General features: G+C 55.4%; 1 protein-coding gene across 1 annotated transcript in view; it reads left to right on the top strand.

The window, feature by feature from the left end:
• LOC137466879 (uncharacterized) overlaps positions 1-11587 on the top strand; it is a 285911-nt gene that overhangs the window by 119901 nt on the left and 154423 nt on the right. The gene's annotated exons all lie outside the window — the stretch shown is intronic.

Genomic DNA, 11587 nt, shown 5'->3' with positions numbered 1-11587 from the left:
TCTGCAACTCACTCTCCTGCTGAGGCTTGAACTGCACCACCTCTTCAGTCTCCTCTGCTGGGCCAGCTCCAGGGCCTTCTTCCTCTCCTCCACCCAGGCCAGCTTGGGCACTCTCGTGGGTCTCTGCTCCATTTCAGTGATCGGATTTGTGACAACTTGCAGGAGAGATGCCTCGGAAAAGCTCCGAGTCAGCAAGGCCTGCAGTCGTGCCTGGAAGGCATCTTCAAGAGAGAAGCCTCAGGAAGGCGACAGGACAGCAAGTCCTGCACTCTGGTCTTGAGGGCTCCTGCCACAAGGACAGGAGACTCCTGTCGAGGATTATGGTCTGGCCTCGGGGGCACCGGTGGCAGGGATGGGAGATGCCTCCAGGGCACCAAGGCCCACGGTCTGCCCTCGAGGACACCTGCAGGAGAGCAGCCTCGGGAAGGCCACGGGTCACCAAGTCCTGTGGTCAGGCCTCGAGGTCAGCTGCAGGAATAACGCCTCAGAAAGGCTCCGGGTCAGACACGAACGAGTGCGCTGTGCGGGGGCTCCTCATGGCACCGCTCTGTCCCGTCCTGTCCCGTCGCGTGCTCCGAGCACTGTGGCGTGGTCTTGTCACCGCCAGCTCCTATGTCACCCCGTGTCACAAAGGGCCCTTGGACACGCTGTCCCGTTCCATGCCATGGTGACCGTGCTGCACCGTGTCACAAAGGACCCCTGCACACACTGCCCGCTGCCCTGGGGCCGCCCCCAGCCCACCCAAAGTGGCTCAGGTTGGAAGGAATCCCTCACCCCAAGTGTCTAAGACAGCCCAACAGGATCTTTAGGAATGGCTGAAACCATCAGCAAACGCTGCCCTGCTCTGCAGGCTCAGGGCAGCAGAAGGAGCCCCCAGGGCTGCCGATGCAGCCGTGCTGGGAAGGGCACGGGGCCTTCACAGAAGCTGGCACGGCCTCCTTGGGACACGTCCCGGCTGGTGGCCATCCTAAACCCGCAGGTGTGACACAGACAAGGAACGTGTGGGCCAGGGCACGAATGCTGCCCTGACCCCTGGGGCCCGGGGAACGCTGACATCAGCAGGTGTGGCACAGTCCCTGCCCAAGCAGACCTGCCACCCCCCGAGCCCTGGCAGCACCGGTGCCCGTCTCCTGCCCCAGAGACCTGTGCCCATGGGGGGCTCCTGTGCCAGAGGGAGCCAAAGCCCACGTGCACTGGGGGCTGTGCTCTGTCCTACAGGGGCTGTTGGCAGGAGCACCTGGAGCAACTGCTGGCAACACTTGGTCTCTGTCAGAAGCTCTTACACCATGCTGAAATTATTTTCTCATTGCAGTTATTGCCTTCAGCACAAAAACACCTTAGTGGTGAAGGCACAGAAGAGTCTGGCAAGTAAGAATCCTCAATTCAGGAAAGCTTTACTTCCCATTGCTCGACTCAAGTAGTTCCAGAAAGTTGCAAACTTCCCAAACTAATTGGGATGGCCTGAGGAGGTGAAGAGTTGGAATTTTGCTTCCAATCTCAAAGCAGCAACTCATTTGCCTTAACCTCATCCACTGAGGGTCACTTTACAAAACATAACACTACACAAAAAAAGGAAAAAAACAAGGGCCATTCTTTGGTTTTCTATGAATGGATGATCATATCCTAATTCTCTAAAGAAATAAAAGCTCTCAAGAAATCAAAGTCCACTCAGTGGTAGAAAAGTAGCCCAAAGAAATGAGTAGATGGCAAAAGGGCTAATCCTCCCCCTGGTACAGAGATCTGAGTGGCCAGTAAAGTACAGCTCTCCCCTCTTGTTCCCTGCAGGAGAATCAGGACCATGAAGAGGAAAAGTCACAGATATTCCTTCTGGCCTCCGTAACCAAAGCTGTGCCAAAGCACAGATGCTGCCTTCAAACTGACTCAAATTCCAGCCTAGACCTCTCACTTTCCAGACAACTCCTTCTCCAACACCCCACCAGCACCAAGCCCCCCAAACTCCCGCACAGAAGCCCTCAACACTCTGCCAGGAGCCCCAGCTGTCCCCATCCCTCCGCAGAGCTTTCCCACCCTCCAGCAAACGCCCTGGTTCCCTGCAGGTGCCGTGGGATGGCACTCAGGAGGATCTGCTCCAAGGCCTTCCCCTGGAGCACGCTCAGGCTGCCAGGCCTATGGATCCTGGATCATCCTTCCCACCGAGCCTTCCTGTGCACGGCTGTTCCATTTGCACCTTTGCGCTCAGCTCGGACTTCTCCACTTCACCAGGAGTGCTGGGAAAGGATGGAGAGCAGCCTGGCAAGCTCTATCTGCAGCTCCCTCTTTACCCTGGGGAGGTAGAACATTCCACAGGAAAGCAACTGGTGCCACAAGGAGCGGGTGGCCTCAGGCACCTTTGGGGATGGAACAAGGCCTTGGTTTGACATAAGTAAGCACAAGCAATTCACATGAGTAAACAAGTAATTAGCACAGACATGCCTAAGTACTTAGCACCAGTTAGCATAACAAAAACCTGGCAGGCCTAACTTGACATGAGAGTGACCTGACAAAAAGCTTTAGACACAGTCTACCAGAAGAACTAAGGGCAAGTGTGGAATCAGCCCTGTGCAGGGAAGCCGTGACGAAGACTTTGTGCTGCTTTGGGGCATCGAGACCGCTCCTGGCCAGGGCCTGGACATCAGCTTCAAGTATGGGAACCTGACACAATGTATTTCCAACCGCCTGCCTATGGAATCACCTCAGCAGTGTAAAGATGGATGGTGATTTTGATACAACTCCTACATCAACCCACTGAAATTTATACATGGTGGAGAAATATTTCAGTGGGTGCAGACCCTTGCCCACCTGCCAGGTCAATAAAAGGACTTTTGGCTGACAATGCATTTGTCTGCCGATTTGTTTGAATGAGGGAGACCCCTCAGGACTGCTGTATCCTGAGGGAACAGCATTGGCCTTGGCCTGTAGGCACCTGCACAAGCTTAAAATCAGCTGCCTCAGCTTCCAGGACGTCTCTTGGCCAGCATCCTGACGTGGATGCAGGATTGCTGCGAGGCACTGCTGGGACCCAGCAGGACAGGACCGGCTGTCTCGTGTCCACGTAGCACCCCTCACACAGCCAGGGCCATCCCGAAACCAGACAAACACTCACGTGTCAGCACAGGGGAGCGAGGAGCACTGGGCTGCTCTCAGGGTATCTCAGCTGGGCTCGCTCCACAACACAGCCCCACTTTCAGGCCTGCTGATGCCCAGCTGCCAGAAATGCCTACCTTGTTCTCTCCAGGGTGCACAGGGAGAGCCAATGAGCAGGACGCCTTGGGAGGCAAACCTTCCCAGCCTTTTCTGAGGCCAGGGACACACCAAGATCAGCCAAGACTCTCCACACTGCCTGGCCCACCCAGCCCAGCTCTGTGCTGGCCCTGGGCCACAGCAGCTTTCACCAAGCAAGAGCCACATGCACATTGCCAAGAGTTGAAACACGGCAGACAGGGAAGATGTGAAAAGTGTGTGTGTAAAGGCCTTTTAATTCACAGCTCTCAGAGAGAGCTTTGGGGCTCACGGCTGGACAGAGATGCTCCTGCTCACGCCTCTGTCCAAAGGGGGGAACACACCATGCTGCAGGTGCTTGGGTTGGTCTCCACAGGTCCAGGCGGATGCGAAACCTGCTCTTCACAGCCTTCTCCCTTGCCCTGCCCCTCTGCCAAGTGCAATGGGCCTCAGGCAGTGAAAGGACCACAGAGAGCCAAAGGAGGACCCTTGCACCCACATTACTGGGAGCTCCCTGGGAAGCACTTTCCTTGAGAAGCAAGCCCCTTTCCTCCAAAGGCATTTCCCCACATGTGTAGCTGTCCTGGGGAACACCAACACACTCTTAAGAAAAGCTGGCAAGGCTGAATGACTTCAGGTCCTTTCAGGACAGGCACTCCGGCTGTAGCTCGTATTCCCCCAAGTGTGTTTCCAGGTGGAGGTTCAGAGGGGCAGCCCCAGGCCCTCTACAAACACAAGCTGCCTGCTGCCTCTTCACCTGCCTCAACTCCTGCCTGCGGTCACTGCAGCAAAATCAGGCTGTTCCAGCCAGAGCCCAGAGCCCTGTTCCCGCAGGACGCTCTTGCCAGCACCTTCCAGGACTCTCCACTGTGCATGCAGCACTTTTCATGCCTGGTCTCAACAGGCTTTGGAACGCAGAGCACAACCTGGCTGGCTCTGCCACCAGCACAGCCCAAACACAGCGGGAGGAAGAAGCAGCAGGGGTTGTTTTGCGGCCATGCCCAAGAGAAACTGGAAGGGTGCCCTCCCTCTGGTCTCCCTTGGTTGGCTTTCTGACTGGGTCTGAGGCTGGGGCTGCCATTCCTCGGTTCTGGGGACCAGAACCACACCCAGGATCCCAGCACTGTCTGACAGCGCTCCGGGCACTGGCACAGTCACATGTCTGAGTCTCGGGCACCATGCTGCTGCTTCAGCTGCTCTTAGGCACACCAAAGCTCTCTGTTAAGCCCAGATGGTCTCTGGTTCTGCCCTCTTCCTGATCCTGTGCAGGGATGGAGCACTGCTGTGCTTTCAGGAAGCTATTCTTGAAAACTTGCAGCATTCCAAGCTCCTTTGCCCTCCGTGGATGCTTGCCATGGAATCCCTCACAGCTGGGTTCAGAGCATCCTCACCTTGGCTCTTCCAAAATCCAGGGGCTCCAGGGTGCTCAGCAAGATCTGTAACTCCACAGTGTTGTGGAACTGGACCTTCAGCACAGGGTCCTTCCCAGCCTGATCTGCCCTCGTTCCTCTGAGTGTGTGCACAAAACACGGTGTGGAAGAGAACGGCAGCAGGGGCCTGTGTGTTCCAGGGCCCCGGATTTGCATCGCTTCAGCTCCACAGAGATGCAGGTAAAGCGAAGAAGCCAAAGTGTTCATTAATGGAAGGCGAAGCAAAGGGATGAGCTGGGAGGGAAGAAAGGGGATGGGCAGGGTCTGAGGGCTGCAGGGAGGGAGCTGTCAACAGGGAGGGAGAAGGCAGGAGCTATGGGAGCTTCCCACAGGCTTAGCTGTGCCAGTCATCAGCTGTGCCTGGAGCTCCAGCTGGTCTCCTCTGGTCTCCAGGTGGTCTCACCTTCCAAGGGATCTGCAGGTCTTAAAGAGACACTGGTTCTTCTGAACCAGCAGATGAAAGTAGTTCTGCAGCTCTTCCCTCCAACATCACCTGAACAAATGTGCTTCTACAGGAGGGGCTGTTGTTTTCACTCAGGGCTTGAAGGGCTGGAAGAGAGAGGGGAACAGCGCCTCGGTCAGAGCCTGGATCTGCTGGAATCCAAGGAGACCTTTCTGCCAGGGCCATCCCACCTAGACTGGACACAAGAGGAGAGGAATTTCCCTCCCAGGTCAGGGCTGTGGTGCAACACGTCCCCAGAAGGAGCCTGGAGCAGCCCAAGGCTTTGTGTGGCCAGGCAGGGGCAGGCAGGAGGCAGAGCTGTCAGCCAAGGAAGGGGCCAGCGAGGTGGGGCAGCCGGGGGATGACGACAGCCTGCAGGGACAGAGGCCAGGGCAGGGACACCGCAGGACAGCCTGGGCTGCAGAGGGCACAGGGATGTGCAGCAGCTGCAAGGCCCTGACAGAGCCAACCTGTGCAGCCCTTTGGCCATGGCTGCTGGCCCTGGGCCTGAGGCCACGAGGGGACAAGTGACCCTTGCAGCCCTGGGGCCTCATGGCCTCCTTGTCCCTGCTCAGCAGCCTGGCAGGGGCCACCCCATGGTCCTGTCCTTGGCATGGCACATCCCCACATGGCAGTGCCCATCCCGGGAAGAGCCCTGAGCAAGGAGGGAGGGACAGGATCTGCCTTGCCTGGGGCTGGGGCTCAGCCTTGGCCCTTTGCATTCCTGAGACACATTCAGGTTTGCTCAGCACCAGAGACACCTTTGCCTTGTTTGTCCCCATCTGTCATCAGTGCCTCCAGGGTTCTGCTCTAACTGGGGCCTGGGGACACTTTGATATGAATTGTGTCCTTGAGTGGAACCCATTAACAGTTAAAGAAATTTGGAATTTGAATCCGACTTTTTGAGTTCTTGAGAAGTTCTTTGAGCACACTTCAAGGGACTGGGTCTGATGCAAACAGCACCAAAGCCCCAGAGGTCATTAAAGTCCTGGTGCTGTGTCTGTGCTGCTGAGCTGGGCCGGGCTCCTGGCCCCGAGGCAGCTCCTGGCAAGGGCAGCGCTGCAGAGAGACAGCTCTGGCCAGGAGCAGCTCCTGTGCACAGCCCAGCAGGGCTGGGGCACTGCCAGGGCATCCCAGGGACACGAGCAGGGCGCAGACAGAGCTCACAGGGGCTCAGCACTGGCAGGGGCTGTGGGGTGTCCCAGAGGGGGCTGTGTCACAGCAGCACCTCTGTGGCTGTGTCACGGAGGCACAGAGCAGCTGTGATGTCAGAGAGGGGCTGTGTGACAGCACAGAGTGGGTTTTGAGAGGTCACAGATTGGGCTATGACATCACAGAGTGTGTTGTGTGAGGTCATCAAGCAGCTATGGCATGACAGAGGGGACTGTGTGACATCACAGAGCAGGCTGTGACATCATGGCATGGCTGTATGACATCATAGAGCAGGCAGTGAGGTCAAAGTGTGTGCTGTGACATTACAGAGTGGCAGTATGACATCACAGGGAGGGTTTTGTGGCATCACTGAGGGGGTTGTGACATCCCAGGGCAGGCTGTGACATCATAGAGAAGGGTATAAGGGAATAGAGCAGATCCTGCCATCATAGAGGGTGGCTCTGTGACAACAGAGAGTGGGTTGTGACATCACCGGGCAGCTGTGTGACATCACAGGGGTGTGTGACACCACAGGGGCTGTGTGAGGTCACTCCACCCCGGCCCCCCCTCCCAGTTCCCCCAGAGAAGTCCAACGCTGCTCGTGCACAGCGGGGTCCCCTGTCCCCCCGGGTCCCCCCGCCCCCGGCACCGCAGCCTCCCCCGGAGGATGTTCCACGAGATCGACCCCAGAGCCTGACACGGGGATGGGGGATGGGGCTGTGGGGGGTGGGACAGGGGGACAGGGACCCCCTGGCAGCATCCCCGTGTCCCCCAGAGCCAGAGCCTGGGCCAGGGCTCCTTCACCCTGTTACCAACGAGGGCTTGAGAGCACTGAAAAAATCCCCAGCAAGGGATCAGCAAAAACCAGATTTAATATTAAGTGACATCACCACAAAGTTCCTTGGCAAGAGTCACTCTGCTCCTGACTGGACACTGCAGGCACACCAAGGAAACAAAGCAACAACAAAACCAAACAGAATCCAGGCAATCAAACCAGAAATGAGCCAAGACCTGGGGTTTTCCTTCCTATGGAAAAGAACTGTCCTTCTCATCCAGGTGCCCATGGCCAGAATTGGGATTTCACCTCCAACACTGCCTGTTGTGACAGACTGGAGGAGATTGTTGGCTGGAAGCATTTCATGTGTGGGGAGGAAGAGGCAGGTCCAGCCTTGCCCTGCCCTGGAACCCCAGCCCTGCCCTGCCCTGGAACCCCAATCCCCCCAGAGCCTCTATCCCAGCCCAGCAGTGTCTGCCAGTCCCTGGCACAGCACAGGCAATGCTCCACAGCCACCTCTGGAGCCACCAGCCCAGCTCCTGAGCGACCAAATGACCCCAAGTCCCACCTGGGGGAAGGGTCCAGGAACACCAAGGGGTATTTAAGGCTGAGCACAAGGCAAGCACACATCTTGACCCTACCTCCCCTTGGAATTTCTATTTTTTTGAGAACCACTAGAATCCAGGAGCTGGTAGCTCTCTGTGTGCTTCCCTAAATCTAATTTTTTCTCTATTTCTGTGTCTTCTTGTGAATTTTGATTAACTTAAAATTGAACAGGATTAGAGCTTGTGAAGTTGAATGGGCCAAGTTAATGCTTTGAGAAGTGTTTTTGTTGATTAAATGTTGTATAAGACCTTTTGCCAAAGTTACTCTGATCTTCTAAAGTTCCCAGTAAAGGCTGTTTTATTGTTTGGAGCTCATGAGAATCTCTTGTTGGTATTTCTCCAGTGCATCCAACTCAGAGGACACAAACAATTGTAATTCCCCTTAAATGTCTGCTTGAGAGAGTTGTTTGGGGGATGGGAGTCAGGGCTTGTGTGTGCTGCTTGGCACAGCCCAGGCAGGGCTTTCACAGCCACATTCCACACTCCATTTCCCAGCTGGAGCCGCTGGTGCCTCTGAGTTCTGCTGCCCCAGCCCCAGGGACGCTCTTCTTGTCTGCCCATTCCCCCACGGTCCCTGGGCAGGGATGGCCTCAGTGGGGGCTGCTGACATCCTCAGCAACTTGGAGGCTGCTGCTGAATTTTACTGCTCCAGAGGCTTCTTCAGCCTTCAGCTCTTCAGTTCAGCAATTCAGTGTCCCAGAGCTCATTAACATTCAAAACACCTTAACAAGCCAAGCCTCTGGGAATAATGTAAGTGTTCAAATAATTTGTGGTTAATTAGAGCAATTTCAGATGCCCCTTCAAATTGAATACTCTACTTTTAAAAAGACAGTGAGAAAAGATTTTTTTGGTCCTGTTGTTTTTTTTCCCCCTGGTAATACAGTGATATGTACAATCTCCAACTGACACTGAATCCAAGTGCCTCCTTATGCAGTTGGAATAGATATGAAAATCAAGACCCTTCATGGCTTACAATCAATCAGACTCTGTCCCCACCCCACCATTTCCCCCATCCAAGCCCTGGCACTCAGAGCAGCCTTGTGCAAATCTGAGCTCCCTCCAGCCCAGGCTGCACCTGCAGGTTTCAGCTCCTTGGCTCCAACTCCCCCCTGCTTTCCTTTGAGAAGGAGCTGCCTGAGAAACAGGGGGATGTTCATTTCTTGCCAGCCAACAAAGCCAAGGGAAGGCACAGCTCCAGCAAATGCAAAAGTCATTCCTCTGCTGGATATTAACTCCACTGTGCACAGCAGACAGTCTCAGAGCAATGGAAAACACCTTCTGTGCCCAGCACAGATTCCAAGGCCCCCCAAACCCTCCCTGCCCTGATTCTGCCCAGATTTGCTCTTTGCACACACGAGTCACAGGCTGAAGTCAGGAGCTCCCTCCATGCCCAGAGGGAGGAAAAGAGGGAAAGTGGATGAAGAGCTCTCCTGTGCAGAGCCAAGGTCCAAGTGCCCCTGCAGTGGGAACCACAACTCATCAGGTTTGTGTCCTTTGGGCTCAGGGATGGTGACACTCAGAGGCACAGAAAGGTTTCTTGCCAACAAACACAAGCTGAACATTTGAACAGTTTAATAACCATCACAGCTGTTCCCTCAGCTCTCTGTGATGTCCCAGCAGCATCTGACATGTCCCCCATCCCCAAGGGATTTCCGTACAGGAACAGTTTTAGACAGAGACACAAGAAAAGGTAATTCTGTGGTAGACATAAATATAAGTAAGGTGTTGACTAACGTGATATTTATTTGAACTTCAGAAAGATTTGGCAACTCCCTGAACCTCAAAGCAGGAAGCCAGCCAGTTGAGAGCCCCTTGAATTACCAGAGAGCACCTAGATGAGGAAATTTGGGAGCAGCAGAAAGTACATAGATGCACTGGTCTAGTGAAGAGATGTCATTAGACACGGCCATTTCAACAGGAGAGCTGGAAACACCTGAAGGAAGAGGGAGATGATATAATAGGAGAATATTGGTGACTCAAGTAGATGGGTAGATAGATATTTCTCCTCATTCTGCCATCAGTACACTTCCAGGACATTCCTGTTCCTAGAGGGGAAACATTGGTGTTTCTTTAAAGTACTCAAGTGACCCAGATAATAAAATGTCCTTGTATAATATCAAATGTACAAGTATTAAAACCTATACCCCCTTCCAGGCAGACATCAGCTGTGTGCCCATGACCAGGCAGTGCCACTTGTGCCCTGAGGTGCTGAGCTGGGATTGGATCTCTCAGAGAGGAGCTGAGGGAGAGCAGAGCACCTTGCAAGCTGCAGGTCCCTGCCAGCCCCGCAGGGCTCCTGTGCCATCAACATCTGCTCTGCTCCAGCCTGAAACAGGGCCCAGCATGGTGCTGGGACCATCAGAGAGCTGAGGTGTGTGCTGGAATTCAATGCCCTCCCCATGGCGCAGCAGCCCTGCATTTCCCTGCTCCAGCCTTGGTCTCCAGCACAGCCATGGAGGCTCTTTGGGCTCCTGAGTGTTCCTGCTGTGTCCATGCCCCCAAGGGCACAAAGCAGCCTCCTCTCTCGGGCACTTGCCTGTTTTCCATGCCTTGCACAGGCGCTGGCCCTGCCCCACAAGGCCTGGGCTGAGTCCTGCCCTGCACGCTCAGCCAGGCTGGGATGGACACTGATGGTTTCTGTGCCAGGCTCTCTGAGCCCAGCCCAGCTCCCTGCAAGCTCTGCCAGCTGCCCTGAGCTCTGTGCAGCACCAAGGGCCTCTCCCCAGCACAGCCCAGCCGGCTCTGGCCCCACAGCTCTGCTCAGCCCAGGCTGCTCTGGCCACTGGCCCCACGGCCTCAGCCCCTGGCCAGGGCACAGCAGCAGCTGCAGCTCAGCCAGGACTCAGCCCCAGCCATGGGGGAAGGGGCTTGGCCAAGGCCAAAGGAGGCTCCCTGGGTGCCCTGCTCCCCTCGGGCTGAGGTGCTGAGAGCTCTGCAGCCCCTGCTGCCATCCCATCTGCCCAGGCCAGCACAAGAGCCCGGCCTTGGGGCCCTCCAGAGCTGCTCCTGCTCCAGGCCCAGGGGCCATCCCAGAGCTGGGGCAGCCACAAAGCTGTGCCCATTTCTGGTCATTGCTGCTCTGATGGGGATGGATCCTCAGCCACTTGGAGGCTGCTGATGAATTTTCCTACTCCACAGGCCTTTTCTTTCTTGAGCTCTTCAGTTCACGAACTCAGTGAAAAAGGCTCATAACTATTTATTTAAAACTCCCAAACAAGCAATACCGCTGGGAATAATTGAAGTTTTCAATCCTTCTGAGGTTAGACAGATTTCAGAAGTGTATTTAAAGTGAATATACTGTTTTGAAAACTATGCAGAGAGAACTGTTTTGTCCTCTTTTCCAGTTTTTCCTGTTTGTAGTTTGATATCAGCAATGTCCAATTGATATTGATCCCCAGCATCCCCTAATGCAGTCTGAATAGACGTGAAAATCAAGACCCTTCATGTCTGGCAATTGATAACACTTTGTCCCCAACCCCTCCCCACCATTCCCCTCATCCAAGCCCTGGCACTCAGAGCAGCTGAGGAATGGAGTCACACCCAGGGGTGTCCCCAGGGCTCAGGACTGGGGCCAGGTCAGTGAAATCTCTTGATTGCTGATCTGGGCGAGGCCATCGAGGGCACCCTCAGTCAGTTCCCAGGTGAGCCCAAGCTGGGTGGGAGTGTGGCTGTGCTGGAGGGCAGGAAGCTCTGCAGAGGGATCTGGACAGGCTGGAGCCATGGGCCCAGGACAATTGGATGAGGTTCACCAAGGCCAAGGGCCAGGTCCTGCCCTGGGCTCACAACCACCCCAAATCCCTGGCCGTGCCCTGCCCCTGATCCCCACAGCCTGTCCTGTTTCCTTCATCCCTGCATTGCCAGGGACTTTCTGGGACAAGGGAGCTCTGCTCTGGGGATGGAGGGAGGTCCAAGCACCCCCGCTGGAGTGGGAACCACAACTCATCAGGTTTGTGTCCTTTGGGGG

This window comes from Anomalospiza imberbis, unplaced genomic scaffold, assembly GCF_031753505.1.
Source record: "Anomalospiza imberbis isolate Cuckoo-Finch-1a 21T00152 unplaced genomic scaffold, ASM3175350v1 scaffold_46, whole genome shotgun sequence".
NCBI lineage: Eukaryota > Metazoa > Chordata > Aves > Passeriformes > Viduidae > Anomalospiza > Anomalospiza imberbis.
This window is presented reverse-complemented; position numbering and strand designations above follow the sequence as displayed.